The 17,149-nt window shown below is 42.5% G+C and overlaps 1 pseudogene across 1 annotated transcript; it reads left to right on the top strand.

Annotated features, from left to right (window-relative positions):
* Positions 1 to 13,354: 13,354 nt before the first annotated feature.
* Positions 13,355 to 14,146, top strand: LOC103263086 (annotated as a pseudogene). Its single transcript, XR_504481.2, has 2 exons — positions 13,355 to 13,448; positions 13,722 to 14,146. The product of XR_504481.2 is annotated as a 60S ribosomal protein L24-like (transcript).
* Positions 14,147 to 17,149: the final 3,003 nt, after the last annotated feature.

Below are 17,149 nucleotides of genomic sequence, written 5' to 3'. Positions count from 1 at the left end.
TTAATTCTTTTTTTTTTTTTGAGTTGGCGTCTCACTCTGTCACCCAGACTGGAGTACAGTGGCCACTCCTGGCCACCGCAGCCTTGACCTGCTGGGCTCCGGCGATCCTTCCGCCTCAGCCTTCCGAGTCGCCGGAATTACAGGCTTGCGCTACCACTGCCTGGCTGATTTTTTGATTTATTGTAGAGATGAGGTCTTGCTGCCCAGGCGGGTCTCGAACCCGCGGGCTCAGGCAATCCACTCACCTCAGCCTCCCAAAGGCGCGGGATTGCAGGCTGAGCCACCGAGCCCGGCTGGACTTAATTCTTCAATGAAGAAGCTTGCAGCATACCAAAACTGGTTCAAAGATAATTTAAGAAACTGAAATGTATATATTCATGCAGGAAAAATGTGCAGAAGTAAGTTTAAGCTAGCAACAAACTTACAGGGTTATAAAACCATAACCTTCAGGGTTATGCTTTCTACTACTCTTGAGTAAAAAAAATCTACAAGTTAGCTTGTAAATTTTACAGAGTATGAACCCTCGTTTATAGAAAGTAACATGTTGGCTGGATGTTGTGGCTCATACCTGTAATACCAGAACTTTGAGAAGTCAAAGTGGGAGAATTGCTTGAACCTAGGAGTTTGAGATCAGCATGGACAACATAGCAAGACCTTGTCTCTACAAAAAAAGTCAACAAATTAGCCAGGCATGGTGGTGCATGCCTGTAGTCCCAGTTACTCAAGAGGCTGAGATGGAAGGATCACCTGAGACTAGGAGGGAAAGAAAGTCAAACAAAGGTACCTTCTCTTAGAGAATGAAACAATCGGACAGGCCTGTTGGGTAGTGCTACCATATGACAGTGAAAGAATCTTCAGTCATCCTTTTGCCTTGTTTATATGTTTTGGATGATTGTTTTCTTAATAAGAAAAATAAAAATCTCTTTGAAAAACCATTTTTACTTTGTTTTTTTTTTTTTTTTTTTTTTTGCAGCTTGCAGTCGAACACAATCTCAGCTAATAAGCCTTCTCTGTTGTGGGGAACATGGCTACTGAGAGCTCCTGAATTTCAAATTGTATAACTCCCACCACAAGGAAGGGGTTGATTTAGGCTCTTTCTTATCATGAATTAGAATAGTAAAAGCATGTTAATGCAAGTAGTAAACTGTGTGGTAATAGCTGGTTTTCATTCTCAACCACAGGCCCTGAAATGGGTTTTGGAGCCTATTTTGGTGATTAAAAGTTAGATATTGCCTTTCTTTTTGCTTTCCTGCTTTAACAGTCTTTAAAACCTTCAAGACAATGAATGCTTAGTGTGGTAAAGGTCATTTTTAGAAAGTACCAATGTGAAAGTACATTCACAGCCCTCTAGATTTTATCTTCCTACATAAATATGGTCAAGCATCTTGAATTTTTCAAAACAAATCTCTCCAGGTAACCTGTGGGCTTGTTTTAGTCCATTCTAGCAGTTATTATAAAATACTGTAGACTGGGCAACTTATAAACAACAGACATTTATTTCTCACAGTTTTGGTGCCTGGAAGTCCAAGATCAAGGCACAGGCAGATTCGGTGTCTGGTGAGGACTTACTTCCCAGTTCTTATATGGTGTCTTCTTATGTTCTCACGCGGTGGAAGGAACAAGGGAGCTCTCTGGGGCCTCTTTTATAAGGATACTAATCCCATTCATAAAGTCTCCACACTCATGAACTAATTACCTTCCAAAGGCCCCACCTTCTAATACCATCACCTTATGGGTTAGGATTCTAACATAGGAATTTGGGAGGGACACACACATTCAGTCTATAGCAGGGCTCATGGGGCATTCATCATCTTCAGTGATTCCCACTGAGTTTGGCTTCTCTTTGTGCTCAGATACCTGATCCTGGAGGACAAGGAGGGGTCTTGCCATCTCTGCATCCCAGCAGCTCCAGGAACAACTCCTGTGCATAGAAGATACACACTAACTGCTTGGGGAAAAAATGCATTAATAGACAGGGGAGAGGGGGGAAAAAAAACCAAAAATGAACAAAAACCCAAAACAAACAAAGGCAATGATAACCTCCAAACTTTTTGAAATAGAGGCCCACAGGCTCTGTTGCCACCCTGTCCTCTGTCCCTTGCAACCTGTCTACCATCTGCTCCACTCCACTACTTTGACTAACAACATGGATGACATAACTACTAACTCAGTGGTCATTTCTTATTCTTTATCTTGCTTGATTTCTCCCAGTCCATTTAAAATCCAGGAGTTATCAGAGAGGATGAAAGATAATCCAGAAAGCACAGCATCATGGAAGTCTTAGGGAGAATTTTAAGGAGGGAGTGATCAACATTGTCAAATACTACAGACAGAAAAGTACCAAAAATCATCTAATACTATTTGGCAGGTAGGGGGTCACTTGTTTGGAAGGAGAGGGACTGTAGCCACTTGGGATTCAACACTCTCCCCATATTCTCCTTCTACAGTAGTTTTTCACCCTTCAACTATGGTTTGTCACTGACTGCAAATACAAGCAGAGGCCTACTCTCCTCAAATTAAGGATGATGGCCATTCTTATCAATTTCTTGCTAATCCTAAGACATCTATACCAATAGAACCTTGCTTCAAGTTGTATGTAGGGTTGTTCTTGTTTTGTCTTTTTTGCCCAATCTTCACTTTTTTTTTTTAACAGGGTCTCACTCTGTTGCCTGGGCTGGAGTACAGTGGCCCAATCATAGCTCACTGCAGCCTCGAACTCCTGGGCTCAAGAATTCCTCTTGCAAACTCTATAAATACATACCCTTTAGATTTGTCATTTTGGTTCTGACTGAGCAAGGATAGTCACTGACCAGGAAACTGGATCGTCCAAAGGGTTTGGTTTTGTAGACTTCAACAGTGAGGAAAATGCCAAAGCAGCCAAGGAGGTGATGAAAGATGGTGAAATAGATGGAAACTGCCATCTAATTACAATGAAACGTAATTGTATACCTAACCCTTAACTGTACCCCACAAAATCATAATAAAAAATATTAAAAAAAAAGAAAGAAAAAGAAATAGATGGAAACAAAGTTACCTTGGACTGGGCCAAGCCTAAGGGAGAAGGTGGCTTTGGAGGTCGTGGTGGAGGCAGAGGAGGCTTTGGAGGCTGAGGTGGTGGCAGAGGAGGCCGAGGTGGATTTGGTGACAGAGGCCGGGGAGGCTTTGGAGGGCGAGGAGGCTTCAGAGGAGGCAGAGGAGGTGGAGGCGACCACAAGCCACAGGGAAAGAAGACAAAGTTTGAATAGCTTCTGTCCCTCTGTCTTTCCTTCTTCCATTTGAAAGAAAGGACTCTGGGGTTTTTACTCTGTTACCTGCTCAACGACAGCCTTCTGAGGATATTCTAAGACAGTATATAGTCCTGTGGTCTACTTGGAAATCCGTATAGATAACATTTCAAGGGCGATACTCTGTTGGTTTTGACTGGATATTCATATAAACTTTTTAAAGAGATGAGTGATACAGCTAACCCTTATCTGTAAGTTTGAATTTATATTGTTTCATCCCATGTACAAAACTATTTTTTTCCTACAAATAGTTTTTTTTTTTCTTTACGTTGGAGGGGTTGTAAAGGAAAGAATGTTTTACCATGGTTTTTGCTTCAGCGACTTTAGAACAAATTAAAAGTCAACTCTGGTGCCAGAAAAAAAAATTCCTCTTGCCTCAGCCTCTCAAGTAGTTAGGACTATAGGTGCATGCTATCTACCATGCCCAGCTAACTTTTTTTAAATTATTTTTTTGTAGAGACAGAGTCTCACTATGATGTCCAGGCTGGTCTTGAGCTCCTGTCCTCAAGCAATCCTCAGCCTTCCAAAGTGCTGGGATTACAGATACAACCACCATGACTGGTCCCCACTATTCACTTTCTATACAGCATGCACCCACTGACTTTGTCAAAGACCCCCACAAAAACCACCAGAGCTACTGTTGGCTGACACAAAGCTGAGTTTATTAAACTTGCTGAATAAAGGAGAGCCCTACGCCAGGTGCGGTGGCTCATGCCTATAATACCAGCACTTTGGGAGGTGGAGGCAAGAGGATTGCCTGTGCTCAGGGATTCAAGACCAGCCTGGGCAACTTGGCGAGACCTCGTCTCTACAATAAATTTTTAAAACTTAGCTGGGCATGGTAGTGTGTGCCTGTAGTTCCAACTACTTGGAAGGCAGAGGTGGGAGGATCGCCTGAGCCCAGCAGGTTGCGGTGGCCGTGAGTGTGCCACTGCACTCCAGCCTGGGCAACAAAGTGAGACTCCAACTCAAAAAAAAGAGTCCTGAGTTCACAAAGTCTCTATAAAAACTTAAAAGAAGGAAGTTAGAGGGCTGGGCTCAGATAGTCCTAAGACTCTACTGGGCAAGGAATGAACACGTGTCAGAATTTGTAAATCACACAAGTTGCTGAATTTGGGAACACATGGGTCAAACTGGTGCTAAACAATTCGCGCTTAAGTAGTTTTTTGTTTTGGGGGAGGTTTTGAGTTGGAGTCTCACTGTCGCCTAGGCTAGAGTGCAGAGGTACACTCACGGCCACCCCAGCATCGCCCTGTTGGGCTCTGGCAATCCTTCCACCTCAGCATTCCAAGTAGCCGGAACCACAGGCACACGCTACCATGCCCAGCCAATTTTTTTATTTTTTAGTGTAGAGACAAAGTCTCGCCAAATTGCTCAGGCTGGTCTTGAACCTGCGGCCTCAGGCAATCCACTCACCTCAGCCTCCCAAAGTGCTGGGATTACAGGCTGAGCCACCAAGCCCAGCCGCTTAGGAAATTTTTATTGCAAGTTTGTGGTCTGCCTTTCTAGAATAGGCAATTGTGTTATTCATTATAAGAAATTATGCTATAAACGGAGTTCTAACATGACATAAAAAGGACATGTGGGGCAACCCCTTCGGGTCCCCTCCCAGTGTGGGAGTTTTTCTGTCCTCTTAATAAATCCTGCTTTCTCAAAAAAAAAAAGAAAGAAAGAAAAAGAAAGGACATGTGGCCATCATTTTGCCTATTTCTAAGTTTTGCTTACTTTTTCCTTAATAAAACTAAGAGCTATTAGAGGTCTGGGAGCAACATGATATGGGTGCAGAGATGACAAACAGATTTCACCTATAGATACAACTCAGTGCCATTGATGGCACTGTGCAAGGATGAGAAGGATTTGGAGGACCTCTGGGGTCGTAAAGAAAGAAACTCGTGATCTATTACATTATTTTTGGGCACTTACTGTTCTGTAGAAATTGGAAAGCTAAAAACTGCATTTCCCAGGTTCCCCTGAAACTCGGGCTTCAGGTGTGATTTGGGTTCTGCCAATCAGATGTCCTTAAGCCTGCAGGGCATGAGATATCTCTGGATACCGGCCTGAGCCGCCCTAGTTATGCCCTTTGGAGCATGACTGTGCCTGTCTTCCTTGAACTCCATGAGCCAAACCCAAACCCTGCCATCAAATCTCCTTTGTTATTCAAATGAATCCTAGCTGGGCTTCCACCACTTGAAAGCAAGGGTCCTGAATGATAGATATATCCATTTGTGAATACAATTTTGCATGCAATTTTGGACCCTCACAAAGCCCATCCCCGAATCCCAGATTAAACAACCCTACACTAAGGACTTATTTATCATTTTATTCTGAGTGTGTCTCCACAATACTGAAATCTAGAGCAAAGTTATAAAATCCTATTCATATGCCTACAGTTAAATGTTTATAAATATTGTCATTCCTGGAAAAAATTGGTTATAAACAATACCTTTGGAAGTTCCAGGGGGAAAAAATTAGTCTTTTTCTTCCTCCATTTGCTCACCCTAGTACCTCAAATCAAGTCCTAAGGATATATTTCTCAGATGACACCTTATTTATATATTTTTTTCAACCAATAGGTATTGCATCCCTATTACAGTGGGCACTGCACTACATGAAAAAGATAGGCTGGTTCTTGTGCAGTGGTGTTTACAACTAATTAACCACAACCAGTTACAGATTTCTGTGTTCCTTCTCTACTCCCCCTGCTTCACTTGATCAGCCTTTATAAAATTAAAAATTAAGGCCGGACACAGTGGCTCAAGCCTATAATCCCAGCACTTTGGGAGGCCAAGGTGAGGGGATTGTCTGAGTCCAGGGGTTCGAGAACAGCCTGGACAACTTGGCAAGACCTCATATCTATAAGAAATCAAAAAATTAGCTGGGCGTGGTAGCGTGCACCTGTAGTTTCAGCTACTTGGAAGGCTGAGGCAGGATTGCTGGAGCCCAGCAGGTCCAGGCTGGGGTGGACATGAGCGTGCCACTGCATTCTAGCCTGGGTGACGGAGTAAGACTCTGACTCAAAAAAAAAAAAGGATAATTAAAAATTTTTAAATTATAATACATTTAAATTTTTTAAAAAGAAGATAGGTATGATGCATGCCCCAGGGAACTTTAAGTCCAATAGGTAAGAAAGACAAGTAGACAGGGAATCTCTTACTTAAATGCCCCTGAAGCTAAATGTATGGCAAGCCACAACCCAACAATCCCACTGCTAGATCTAGACCCGAGGAAAATGGTGCATGTGTCTGCCCAAGGACTTCTACACGAATGTTTAAAGCAACTTTATTCATAAGAGTCAAAGTCAGAAACAACTCAAACGTTCAACAGGACAATGAACAAAATATGGTATATTCATACAAATAGAAAACTACACAGCAATACAAAAAGAACAAATTCCTGTTGCACTGAACCCCATGGATAAGTTGCAGACATCATGATAAGTGAAAGAAGCCAGACACTATCAAGTATGTGCTATACAATTCCATTTAAATGACGTGTATAGAATGTGTAGAACAAAAGTATGGCGATAGAACTCAGGAGAGAGGTCACCTCTGAGTTGGGGAGCGGTATCGACTGGGAAGTGGGACATGAAGGAACATTCCAGGTTGCTGTAAATGTTCTACATTGTGATCTGAATGATCATTATATATGGGTTTACATACGTAAAAATTCATTGAGCTGTATACACAAGATTAGTGCATTTTGTGTACTTTGCTGTTGTTTTGGGTAGCTATTGCAGCATAACAAACCACCCCAAGACATAACGGCTTAAAACAAGGACAACCATTTACTATCTGTGCATTGATTGGACTGCTCATCCTCTGGAGGTTTCAGTCAGATGGTGGCTGGGGCTGGAGTCCTTGGGAAGCTCAGCTGGGATGCTTGAATGGCTGAACCTCACTCCTTCGCTTTGTAGTCTCAGGACCTCTTCTTACCACATGACGTCTACAGTAAGATGGCAACATATGGCAGCCTACACAGAGTATGCCACTCGGACCTCCCTGCAAGAAAGAACCTGCTGCAAGGAGTGTAGTTAGCTGACAGCCTCCAGGTGTTGTTCCTTCAGAATCCACTACAGCCTTCACACTTTGTTCTCCCTGGGCTCTTCCTAGCCAATGATTCAGCACTGGGTATTAGAGCTGGGCTATTTCTGCCCATTGAGGTCCTTCTCTAATGGGCAATCTTTTCTCTGAGACTCCCCATCAGCCTGGCCAAGAATTTCTCAGACCTGCCCTGCTTCCTATCTGACTCTCCTTCCTTCCCTCTTTCCTTTAACAAGTGTCAGCCCCACCACACAACTTGAAGGCCTTCCCAGGCTACTCCTGCTCTCTTTCTGTTTATTCTTCACAAGCATTTCCCCTAATAAATCTCTTACATATATAATTCAGTCTTAGTGTTTGCTTCTTGGAGGATCCAAACTGACAGGGTTCCCAAAAACAAGTATTCCAAGAGAATGGAAGCAGAACCTACCAGTGCCTCTAAAACAAGGCCCAGAACTGACTCAGGGTCACTTCTGCCACATTCTATCATTTAACGCAAGTCACGGACCAGCCTGATTCAATGTGGGAGGGATCTACCAGAGCATGAATACTGGGGCCATCTTTGGAGACTAGCTACCACAACCATATGTATGTTATACCTCAATTTTAAAAGTTTTTCTTAAAAAACCCTGTCATTTGGATAGGCCTTGGTCTCTGGAGCTGGAAATAGTACTGTCAAGGTCGACCACCATAGAGGGAGACCTTAAGGACACCACCTGTGTTCCTGCCATGTGGCTGCATTAAAAGAGAGAGATTCAGCTGGGCTCGGTGGCTCAGCCTGTAATCCTGCGCCTTGGGAGGCTGAGGTGAGTGGATTGCCTGAGCCCACAGGTTCGAGACCTGCCTGGGCAACTTGGCAAGATTTCATCTCTACAATAAATCAAAAATTAGCCGGGTGTGGTAGCACGCGCCTGTAGTTCCAGCTACTAGGAAGGCTGAGGCAGAAGGATCGCCGGAGCCCAGCAGGCCAAGGCTGCGGTGGCCGGGAGCGGCCACTGCACTCCAGTCTGGGCAACAGAGTGACTCCAACTCAAAAAAAAAAGAGAGAGAGAGAGAGATTTGCAAGTGCCACTGCTCTTATCTGACTTCACATGCGGACTTCACCATGAACTCTATGTACTCCATTAACAGGGGCCATTCATCTATCAACTTGGCCTTGTATACCCTCTGGTGATTGAGGCAGCATACACAATCAAGGACAGGCTAAGACAAGCACTGGCTGATTTCAGTTGTAAGCTCTTGTCATGAAATTTTTCAATTTAATCATTATTTGGGTTTTATATAAATAGTAATCTAATTAAATCATTACACAGCATCAGATTTGGCAGTTAGAAAAGTCAAACACACTATTGTGCATCCTTTTTTAAAAATTAGGGGAGGAATAATACTCAAAAGAGACAATTTTTTTCAATATATTGTGGCTCACCAACAAATGCTTGTAGTCAAAGGACAAGGAAAAGCTAAGATAGAAAATAAAAATAAAAGTTGAAGCAGCTTTGACTAAAACACCAGAGTGAGTTTGGAAGTTAAACCATGGGATCATCAGGTTCAGATATGTTAGAGCCGCAGGGTGGGCTTGATGAAGTCCTATCTAGAGGGCGTTAGCCTGACAGAGTTTTTTGTACTGTCAGTTGTCTGGGAAGATGTTTTGTTGGGTAGCGTGGGGCTGGAAGGGGCTCTTATTTTTTACATTGAAGTAGAATTGACACAAAACACATAGATCTTTAAGTATATAGATCTACGAGTACCGAGAAGTATACATTTATGTAAGCACTGCCTAAATCAAGATATAAAATATCTCCTTCATCCCAGAGGTCCCTTTTGCCTCTTTCTAGTCAATTGCCAAGCACTTACCTCCCGCCTACCCCCCTCCCAACTACTTTCTGACTTTCATCACCATTGGTTAGTTTTGCTTGTTCTAGAACTTCATTTACACAGAATCTGGCAAAATGACTTCTTTCATTCAACATGTTTCTGAGACTCATCCATGTCATTACATGTGTCCTGTTTATTTCTTATTATTCAGCAGTATCCCGTTGCATAAATATGTCACTGTGATTATCCATTCTCTTGTTGATGAATATTTGAGTTGTTTCTAGTTTGGGCCTCTTTTTTTTTTTTTTTTTTTTTTTTTTGAGTTGGAGTCTCACTTCGTCACCCAGACTGGAGTGCAGTGGCATGCTCGTGGTCACCCCAGTTTCAACCTGCTGGGCTCACGCGATCCTTCCACCTCAGCCTTCTGAGTAGCCGGAACTACAGGTGCGTGCTACCACACCTGGCTAAGTTTTTGATTTATTGTAGAGATGAGGTCTCGCCAATTTGCCCAGGCTGTTCTCGAACCTGTGGGCTCAGGCACTCCCCTCACCTTGGCCTCCCAAAGGGCTGGGATTACGAGCTTGAGCCACCGAGCCCAGCCTAGTTTGGTCCTCTTATGAAGAAAGTTGCTAACGAACACTTTTGTACAGCTTTTTTGTGGAAAATGTTTTCACGACTCATAAGAAAATACCTAGGTGTGGAATTCTTGGGTCCTAGGGTACATGTATGTTTAACTTTATAAGGAATCAACAAAAAGTTTTCCAAAGTTGTACCATTTCACATTCCTATCAACAGTTCGAGAAAAGTCCAGCTGCTTCACATCCTTGCCAATACTTGGCATTGTTGCCTTTTTAAAATTTTTCGTTACCATAGTGATATCTCATTTGGATTTTATTTTTATTTTTTTGAGTAGGAGTCTTACTCTGTCACCCAGGCCGGAGTGCAGTGGCATGATCATAGCCTCGACCTGCTGGGCTCAGGTGGTCCTGCCACCTCAGTCTCCCGAATAGCTGAGATTACAGGTTAGTTTTGGGTTTTTTTTTAATTTTTTGTAGAGACGAGATCTCACCACATTACCCAGGCTGGTCTTGAACTCCTGGGCTCAAGCAATCCTCTCGCCTTGGCCTCCCAAAGTACTGGGATTACTGTCATGAGCCACTGTGCCAAGCCTTAAATCCATTTCTGTGATGCACATCATCATCATCATCATTATCATTATTGGAGAGTCTTATATCTTCTTGATTGTGTCTGCTTTTAATTCATTATCTCTGCCTTTTTCAGCCTGAAGTCCCCTTAAAGAAGCAGCTATCCAAATTTGCTGCCTGAAAGAGTTCTGTGATAAAGCAGATCAGTTCAAGCAGTACATTAAGCCAAAATGGCTTTTTGCACTGGTCCAGTTTCACTGTTAGAAAGCAAAGGCCCTTGCTCAAATAAATTGGTATAACCTTCCCAAAGTAAAATGCTGACTTTATTGTTTTATTTCCAACTTTGGGGTTTGTATGTATTCTAAATAATCAATTTCACCACAAGTATGATGACAACTGGAGACTATGGTCTATTATAAACAATGCTTTTAAATACACTCTGGCCTGGAGGAACATTGTAAATCATAAATATTTCTATTCTCACAAAATGAGGCCTAGGCAACAAGTGGGTGTGTGTGTGTGTGTGTGTGTGTGTGTGTGTGTGTGTGTCTTACAATACTTTAGAATGGGACCAAGCATGGTGGCTCAGGCCTGCAATCCCAGTACTTTGGGAGGCCAAGGACAAAAGGATCACTTGAGCCCAGGACTTTGAGACCAGCCTGAGCAACATAGCGAAACCTTGTGCCTCCAAAAAATAAAATAAAAATTAGCCAGGTGTGGTGGTATGCGTCTGTAGTTCCAGCTACTCAGGAGGCTGATGCAGGAGGATTGCTTGAGCCCAGAAGTTGGAGGCTGTGGTGAGCTATGATTGTGCCACTGCACTCCAGCCTGGGCAACAGAGTGAGACTCTGACTCAAAAAAAATTATTTATAATGATTAGCATGAAATAAACTGTCGGATCTCATTAATGGATGAATGAGAAAACTTCATTTTCACCTACTACAAAATGTTTCTATAATCAAAATCTTACAGAAAGGAAGTCATGGATTTCAGAGGTAGGTTTACAGCAATTCATCTAACTTTAATATTGGATATCACTGGTGACACCAGATTCATCTTTTTAAATTAAAGATATATTTTTTATTTATTTAATCTGAAATTCACAGAGCTTAGTACTGAAAAAAGGCTGTGCACAATTTTGGTTCTTTTTTCTATTTTCAGAGCTATCTTCCAATGTTTATAACTTGTTCTAGTCAAATCAATCCCTTTACTACACTGCTCACATACAGTTCAAAAAAATTTTTTTTTTGAGTCAGAGTCTCACTCCATGGCCAGACTGGAGTGCAGTGGCACACTCACAGCCACCACAGCCTTGACTTTCTGGGCTCAGGTGGCCCTTCTACCTCAGCCTTCCAAGTAGCTGGGACCATAGGAACGTGCCACCACACCCGGCTAATTTTTTGATTTATTGTAGAGATGAGGTCTCACCAAGTTGCCCAGGCTGGCCTTGAACCCGTGAGCTCAGGCAATCCTCTCACCTTGGCCACTGCTACACAATATGTCCATGTAATGAATATGCATGTGTACCACTTGAATCTAAAATATATATATATATATTTTATATATATATATATATATATATATATATATATATATATATATATATATATATATATATAGTTATTGTTGCTGCTTTTTTGAGGTGAAGTCTCACTCTGTCGCCCAGGCTGGAGTGCAGTGGTACACTCATGGCTACCCCAGCATTGACCTGTTGGGCTCTAACGTTCCTTCCACCTTCAGCCTTCCAAGTAGTTGGAACTACAGGCACTCACTACCCCACCAGGCTAATTTTTGTTTTTATTGTAGAGATGAGGTCTCACCAAGTTGCCTGGGCTGGTCTCAAACGCACGGGCTCAAGCAATCCACTCACCTCAGCCTCCCAAAGTGCTGGGATTACAGGCTGAGCCACCTAGCCTGGCCTAAAAATATATACATATTAACATGTGAGTAGAATTTGATAAGGGTAAAGGAAATTGAATTCACAGAAAGGAAGAAACATAGGATTGGCAGATTCATCTTTGTACTTAAGGATTAATCAGTTTGAATGCTAGACTGTTTCATCTTTTCTGGTGAAGACTTATTAAATGGCATTTTATATGCTGTAAGGAAGTTAATATTATTGAACTTAATCATAAATATGATGCTAGGGTATGATATAATGGTCACTGGGTGTGTGTCATTCCATTTAAACTTGATCTTTTCTTCTAGTGTATCTGTTGCATTATGCTCACATTACAACACTTCAATTTTTCTGATTTTTGCTTACTATTCTTGTATTTGGACTTTTATTTTCTGTGTTTATGAGTACTAATGCCAATTTGTTCCTCTTTCACAATAGCAACTTGCTTTATCTAAAGTAGTTTAAACATATTATACTGAGTCACCTAGATTAATGCTTCTCAAACCGTAAAGTGCATAGGAATCACCTTGAGAGCTTGTTAAACTGCAAACTCTAATTTAGTAGATCTGGGGTGGAGCCCAAGATTCTGCATTTATTTTTATTTTTATTTTTTATTTTTTTGAGTCAGAATCTCACTCTGTCACCCAGGCTGGAATGCGTTGGTGCAATCATGGTTCACTGCAGCCTTGACCTCCTGACCTCAGGCTATCCTTCTGCCTCAGCCTCCTGAGTAGCTGGAACTTTAAGTATACACCACCACACTTGGCTAATTTTTTTTATGTGTGTGGAGATGAGGTCTTGCTATGTTGCCTAGGCTGGTCTTGAACTCCTGGCTCAAGCAATCCTCTTGCCTCAGTCTCCCATAGTGCTGGGATTACAAGTGTGAGCCACCAAGCCTAGCAAGATTCTGCATTTCTAACACACTCTCAGGGGATGCCCATTCTGCTCACCTAGGGATCCCACTTTAGCAGTAAGGGACTGCAGAATAATTATTGCCATTGCTCTGACTGATATTCAAATGTAATTTACCACTAAACAATTTTATTGATACATAATAATTTTATGTATTTATGGGGTACATGAGACATTTTGATACATACATACAGTGGGTAATTATCAAATCAAGATATTTAAGCTCTTTACCATCTTTCCTCTTCCCCTGGAGCTGCAGCCATGAAGGTCAAGCTGTGTAGTTTGAATAGACACAAGATCTACAAGCTTATGGGAGATGCTAAGCCAGGACCAACGGGAAAGTTTTTCAGTTTCTTTTTTTTTGAGTCCGAATCTCTCACTCTGTCACCCAGGCTGGAGTGCAGTGACATGCTCACAGCCACCGTAGCCCTGACCTGCTGTGCTCAGGCGATCCTTCTGCCTCAGCCTTCCAAGTAGCTGGAACTACAGACACACGCGCCACCATGCCCAACTAATTTTTTTATTTATTGTAAAGATGAGGTCTCACCAAGCTGCCCAGGCTGGTCTTGAACCTGTGGGCTCAAGCAATCCTCTCACCTCAGCCTCCCAAAGTGGTTTTTCAATTTCCTAATGCAAAACGTGAGTCAGTGTTTCTTTCCAAGAGGAATCCTCGGAAATAAACTGGACTGTCCTCTACAAAAGAAAACACAAAAAGGGACAGTTGGAAGAAATTCAAAGGAAACGAACCCGCTGTGCTGTCAAATTCCAGAGGGCCATTATTGGTGCATCTCTTGCCGATATAATGGCCAAGAGGAATCAGGAAACTGAAGTTAGAAAGGTTCAACGGGAACAAGCTATCAGGACTGCTAAGGAAGCAAAAAAGGCTAAGCAAGCATCTAAAAAGACTGCCATGGCCGCTGCTAAGGCACCCACAAAGGCAGCACCTAAGCAAAAGATTGTGAAACCTGTGAAGGTTTCTGCTTCCCGAGTTGGTGGAAAGCGCTAAGTTGGCAGATTGGATTTTTAAATAAAGATCTGACTGGAAAAAAAAAATCAGGGCAGGGCTTGGTGGCTCAGGCTGTAATCCCAGCACTTTGGGAGGCCGAAGCAAGTGGATTGCCTGAGCCCACAGGTTCGAGACCAGCCCGGACAAATTGGTGAGACTTCATCTCTACAATAAATAAAAAATTAGCTGGGCACACCTGTAGTTCCAGCTACTTGGAAGGCTGAGGCGGATGGATTGCTGGAGCCCAGCGGTCAATGCTGGGGTGGCCGTGAATGTGCCACTGCACTCCCACTTGGGCAATGGAGTAAGACTCCAACTAAAAAAAAAAAATCAGGGTATTTAGGATAGCCGTCACCTCAAACATGTATCATTTCTTTGTTTTGGAAACACTACAAATCCCTTCTAACTATTTTGAAATATACAATGAATTATTGTTAATTATAGTCACCCTACTGTGCTACTGAGCACTAGAACTTATCCTATCTAGCTGCATCACAAGTTTTTAGCTACACAAATATCACATCATGGCAGGTAATGTATTTTTGCCTACCTAAGTGCCATCTCTTACCCTCTTTCCTCCACAAAGCCTCTGTTTATAAAAAATCCCATTTAATTCGGGGCAGCAATCCAACATTAGCTATTCTGTTCCTCCTTGCTAAATATTCACTTTCCCAGACTGCCTTGCAGATAACAGTGGCCATGTGACCCAACACTGGCCAATAAGAGAAAGGGAAGAAGTCTGCTAGGAGGCTTCTGGGAAAGCTTTTATTTTCCCACTAAAAAGACTACTGTGGTGGCAAGGAACACTTTTCTCCCTTTTAAATCAAATTAAATCTCAGCAGCCATATACTTCATTGACACTGGTTGGTTGTATTAGTTTCCTAGGGCTCCCATAACAAATTACCACAAACTTCATGGTGTAAAACAACAGAAATGTATTCTTAGCTGGGCTTGGTGGCTCAGTCTGTAATCCCACGCTTTGGTAGGCTGAGGTGAGTGGATTGCCTGAGCCCGTGGGTTCGAGACCTGCCTGGGCAAATTGGCGAGACCTCATCTCTACAATAAACCAAAAAATTAGCCAGGCGTAGTAACGCGCACCTGTAGTTCCAGCTACTTGGAAGGCTGAGGCAAAAGGATCGCCGGAGCCCAGCAGGTCGAGGCTGCAGTGGCTGGGAGCAGCCACTGCACTCCAGTCTGGGTGACAGAGTGAGACTCTATCTCAAAAAAAAAGAAAGAAAGAAAGAAATGTATTCTTTCACAATTTTGGAAGCCAGGAGTCTGAAATCAATGTGTTGCCAGGATTGGTTCCTCTCTCCCAGATTCTTGTGGTTGCTAGCCACATTGCTGCCTCCAACTTCATACGACTTTCTTCTCTGTATGTCTTCTCCCTTTCTGTCTTTTATAAGGATGCCTGTCACTGGATTTAAGGCCCACCCTAATCCAGAATGTCTCACCTTGAAATCTATATGTGAATTACATCTGCAAAGGCCCTTATTCCAAATAAAGTCACATTTTGAGGTTCCAGGCAGACATATGTTTGGGGGATCCCATTCAACCCCCAAAACACAGGCACAATTTGTTTTTCTGGAGGGATTCTGGGCTCAGACTTGAACCCTGGAGCTTGTGAAATCCGAGATGTTTGGGAAAGGGCTCCTTTTCAGTCCACCATGATCACAATTCAAGCTCTTATGTCCCACAAAAGCAAAGGGTTCCCCCTGATAAATCTACTTTTTCATTGCCAAGCTCAGAGTTGGAAATCCTCACAGTGGCTCCTGAGGCTGCCCACACAATGGTCTGTCCTTAAGTATTTCCATGGCCTGCCTGTCAGAAGAGGAGAAAGTACCCAGGACACTGCTGCCGCTTAGTCCTTGGTCTTCCCAGCAGGTCTGGCTATGTGATTTGTGGGGCTCAGTGCAAAAGAAAATACAGAGCCCCTTGTTCAAAAATTATGAAGCATTTCAAGAGGGCAACAGCATATCATTAAGCCAAGCATTGAGCCCTGTACAACTGCATGGATCATTCACCCATTAAGCCAGCCCTGCTTTTCAGCCTCCAGGAAGCCATCTTCTGGGTTTGACCAAATCCATCCAAATTCTCCCCTCCATTCCCTGTCTCTCTGGGGAAGAAGAACAAAACCCAGAAACTCTCACCTCCCATTGGAGCCTAGAGACTGGAACTCAGAACACAGGGCCTGGCTGGTCATAGTGAGAGGCAAGGAGAAGGATGGCTTTCTAGTTATCTTTCTGATGAGTCCACAGCATAAAAATCAGACAAGATAAAAGTCTGTATACAAATTAATTTACAAAAGGATGGTTTGTATATTTTTTTAAAAGGGCACTCACATGTTCTTAAGGATCCTGGAAAACATTAGGATAGGTCTAGAAGTAAAAAACAAATAAAACAAAAAGAAACAGCTACAAAAATATCATATTACTTTCTTAGTCCAATTTAAATACCATTTTTCCAAAAGTTCTCAAATGTTCCATGGAATGGGGAAGCTACTAACCAAATTCTTTCAACTTATGTCTTAAAAACTGTCACCAAAGAAAATGTTAGCTTTGCAAAACCAACCACAAGCTGAAATGCAAAAAGAAATGAGAACTAAGCAATTTAGGGTGTTAAAAATAGATATTAGGGCTGGGTGTGGTGGCTCACACCTGTAATCCCAGCACTTTGGGAAGTCGAGGTGAGAGTCCAGGGATTCGACATTAGCCTGGGCAATTTGTCAAGACCTCACCTCTACAATAAGTCAAAAAATTAGTCATGCATCTGTAGTTCCAACTACTTGGAAGGCTGAGGCAGAAGGATCGCCTGAGCCCAGCAGGTCAAGGCTGCGGTAGCCCTGAGCGTGCCACTGCACTCCAGCCTGGGCAACAGAGACTCTGACTTTAAAAAAAATAGATATTAGAAATAGTAATACAACCATCTTCCTTCCTGAGTTTTTCATTTTCATTTCTTTCAGAAGCACAATTATGAAAAAATTTAGGCTGTTAAAATTTGGGGGAGATGGTTGATTTTTTAAAATGTTGTAACTCTTTTTTTTTTTTTTT

Source organism: Carlito syrichta, unplaced genomic scaffold (genome assembly GCF_000164805.1).
Source record: "Carlito syrichta isolate Samal-C Ts95f unplaced genomic scaffold, Tarsius_syrichta-2.0.1 Scaffold304715, whole genome shotgun sequence".
NCBI classification, from domain to species: domain Eukaryota; kingdom Metazoa; phylum Chordata; class Mammalia; order Primates; family Tarsiidae; genus Carlito; species Carlito syrichta.
Note: the sequence above shows the minus strand (reverse complement) of the source record. Positions and strands in the feature narration are given on the sequence as shown.